Raw genomic sequence first — 3,507 nt, 5'->3', positions numbered from 1 at the left:
TTCTAGCAGAAGCCAGAAAAAAAAAATCCAACTGTATGATTTCAAATAGTAACTGTAGGGCTCTCCTCCAAAAAGAACTGTATTGTGAGGCTGGACTCAGGAATGCTGGCCCATTAGACCAGAATCCTGGCCTCCCCAATTCCTAGGGGAGAGTCCCAGAAGAAATATTTTGTAAACTGATTTGGCTTACGGATGACAGAATTATCCTGGTGGTTGTCCCTTGAATAGAATCAATGTATTTTTCTTGCCACTAACAGTAATGTTCAAAACTTGGTAGAATAAGAAAAATCTGAGCTTTATTTTTTTTGTCCCCCAATTCACAATACAGACCAGGCAAAGGGCCTGGGTTGAGGTGTATATGGGGTGCATTTACTGTACCTCCTCTTTCTATACAGTCAGTGTAAAGAACACAGCCTGTGGTAAGAATTGGGAGGCCTTATCTTTTCTTTTCTTTTTTTTTTTATTTTTTAAATATATATATAAAATCCTTCACCAGTGCAACATTTCCATGACCAATGTCCCAAGTGTCCTTCCCACCCCATACAGGCCTTACTCTAGCTTTAATAGGTAAAAAGTAATGCATCCCAAATTTCCTGCTTATGTTAGATATCTGCAGAACAGAAATAAGGAGGCATCTGGCTCTGCAAAACCATCTCATTTGTGGGTGATGATTGAAGGCCAGTGAGAAAAATATTTGCAATTGAGACATAGCCCTTCTTCGTTTTTTTTTTTTTTTTTTCTTTTTCCTAGGCAGGCTGTCCTAATGATGAATTTTTCATAGTGAAAACAACAGATAATGGCAAGACACTGCTGTGTCTTTGCCCTGCCTTCTTCCACTTCCACCTCTGGCAGGATGAGCCCTCAGAGGGGCTGAGGGCAGTCCTACATGAGCACACCCTGCGCCGGATAAATGCCATTGCCCTCTATCATTTTCTTTTCTAGTCTGTTCTGATGATCCAGGAAATACAGGACTTGCTGCCAGACCTGGAGCTGTGCATGCGCCTTGGCCAAACAGCCACAGTAGGACAATGCAGAATTAGAAATGGAGTCAGGGCCATGCGCCTCCCTCGTGGCTCTCAGCGCTCTGGAGCCAGGCTGCTATTAATCACTCTGGCCACATCCATCAGGCTCTGCTCATCTGGCCACGGCTCATAGTCACAGAGGCACAGTCAGGGTCCCCTGATAAATCAAATCCAACAGTTCTATGATAAGGATGACACCAGTGAACAGGGGGGAACAAAGTGCATCGTCTCAGCCATGTGTCCATACTATTAAAAAAAAATAGAAGAAAACGTCTGCAAATTGCACCAGCTGAGTTGCAAAACCAGTGGTCTCTTTCTCTCTCATTATACGAATAATTCTATTTAATAAATTGTATGCGATCCTACATATAGTTCTAGATAATTATGTTATGCATAATTATACATATGTATAAATAATTATGTGTAATTATTTTAATTTACTCTCCACCTTTTCCTTATTGGCAAGTTAGTATCATTCCTATTTTTGAACAAGGAAACTGCAGCTCGGAGCCTTGAGGAAATGTTCCTAAATTTGAAGACATTATACCAGTGACGAGGCTCTTTCTGTCTGTGGCTGAGCCTGGTTCCATTCCCCAACACTTCCGGGTCTTTCATGCATCAACAGGGATGTTTCATGAATATCACCCGTTGTGACTCAAAACAAAAGAAAAAATATTGTTTCCAACGGACTAGGAGATGAGTCAGGAATCAGGAGTACAGTCCGTTCATGCATACAAATGTAAACCCAATTCCTGGCATGGTGCATGCCACCAAACGCCACAAGGTGTGGCCTGGGTTTTCCCAAGCATACCTGGCATCAAACAGCACCACATCCCAAGACCATGGCATTAAACTGGGTGCCCTGGATGTCAGGGTATTCCTACTCCAGAGGCCATTTTTTGTGAAATTTTTTTTCAGGTTTCTTTCAATTAGAAAGGAATAAAGACAGTGTGAAAACATGTGTCTTTGAGCAGTAATTATCACACAGAAGAAGAGAAATGTAAAGGACTGAGTCAGGAAGCAGAAAGAAGGTAAAAAAGAGAACACAAGAGAAAGATATCAGGAGGGAAAAAAAAGTAAGAGAAGTGCAGGAGTAAATAATTTTTTAATTATTATAATTTCTTAATTTAATATTTTATTTAGTTTAAGCATTACAGTTTATAAAGTTTTTCTTTGGGGAATTGGGCCATAGCCTGTTATGCTCAGGGGTTACTCCTGGATATGTGCTCAGAAATCGCTCTGGCTTGGGGGACCATATGGGATGCTGGAGAGCAAACCAGGCCCGTACTGGATCAGCCACGTGCAAGGCAAAAGCCCTACTACTGCACTATCTCTTCAGCCCTTACAGTTTACAAGGTTTTTCATAGTTATGTTTTAGATATACAATGTTTCAGCACCAATCCCACCACTGGTGTCAACCTCTGTCCATCAATCTTCTCAGAGTCCACACCAGCCTGCATCATTAACAGGCACTTTTTTTAAGTTTGGTTGTTAAGGTTTGGGTCTCATGATTGCATAGTCCTCAACTCTGTGACTTGGATATTTAGTTTGGTCCTTTCTTCACACCACCAATGCATCTTGGCCCCTTGGCCCCTGTTTCTCCATTATTTCATATCTGTCCTCCTCCATTCAAAATTTTTTTTCTTCTCACAGTCCACATTCTCTAGACAGTCCACATTTAAACCATGGCATTCCTTCAAGCAGTTATTCTAAATATCACATATAAATGATATCATCCTTTATTATTTATTATTACTTATTCTATTTATTACTTCATTTAACATACTATCTTGCAGTTCTATCCATGTTACAGTGAATTGCATGATTCCATCATTCCTTTCAGCTATGTACTATTCCATTGTATATGTGTACCACATTTTCATGATTCATTAATTTGTTGTTGGATATCTAGGTTGATTCCTACTCTTAGCTATTGAATTAAGTATGATGATGAATAATTATGTGAATAAATCCTTTTGGATGAATTTTTCTGTCCTGGGGATAAATACCCCAAAGTGGAATTTATGGGTCATATGGCAACTCAATTCTGAGTTTGCTGAGAACCCTCTATACTATTTTCCATAGGGGTTGAACCAGACAACATTCCCACCAGTAGTGGGTGAGAGTTCCGTTTTTGTCTAATTCCCGCAAACACAGAAATCTCCTCCTTAGGCAGCGTTCCTGGTTCAGCTTGGCTTTGTACAAGTGGGTGAGTTCTACAGATCACAGAACTGCACTCTTCTTCTATAAAATGTTAATAATCATATCCAGCCAAGTAAGTCACTGGTTTATTTACAAGACCAAGTAGGGAGTCTGGAAAATACTGGAAGCCATTTAAATAGTTTACAAAAGTAGGGGAGAGGCTAGAAGACAAAGAATTAGAATATCTTCCAAATGGGATTGGGGCCATAGGGAAATGAAGTTTTCAGACTTGAAATGAGCTTGTTGGAGAATCTATAAGTCTTGTTTCTCATGGCAAGAACTC

At 40.1% G+C, this 3,507-nt stretch overlaps 1 non-coding gene across 1 annotated transcript; it reads right to left on the bottom strand.

The window, feature by feature from the left end:
* Positions 1 to 303: 303 nt before the first annotated feature.
* On the bottom strand, positions 304 to 436 carry LOC126026971 (small nucleolar RNA SNORA51). Its single transcript, XR_007502151.1, has one exon. It is a non-coding gene; the product is annotated as a small nucleolar RNA SNORA51 (small nucleolar RNA).
* Between the last annotated feature and the right edge of the window lie 3,071 nt (positions 437 to 3,507).

The sequence above is a fragment of the Suncus etruscus genome, chromosome 13, assembly GCF_024139225.1.
Source record: "Suncus etruscus isolate mSunEtr1 chromosome 13, mSunEtr1.pri.cur, whole genome shotgun sequence".
In the NCBI taxonomy this organism is placed as follows: domain Eukaryota; kingdom Metazoa; phylum Chordata; class Mammalia; order Eulipotyphla; family Soricidae; genus Suncus; species Suncus etruscus.
The sequence above is the reverse complement of the archived record's forward strand: the minus strand, read 5'-3'. Positions and strand labels throughout refer to the sequence as shown.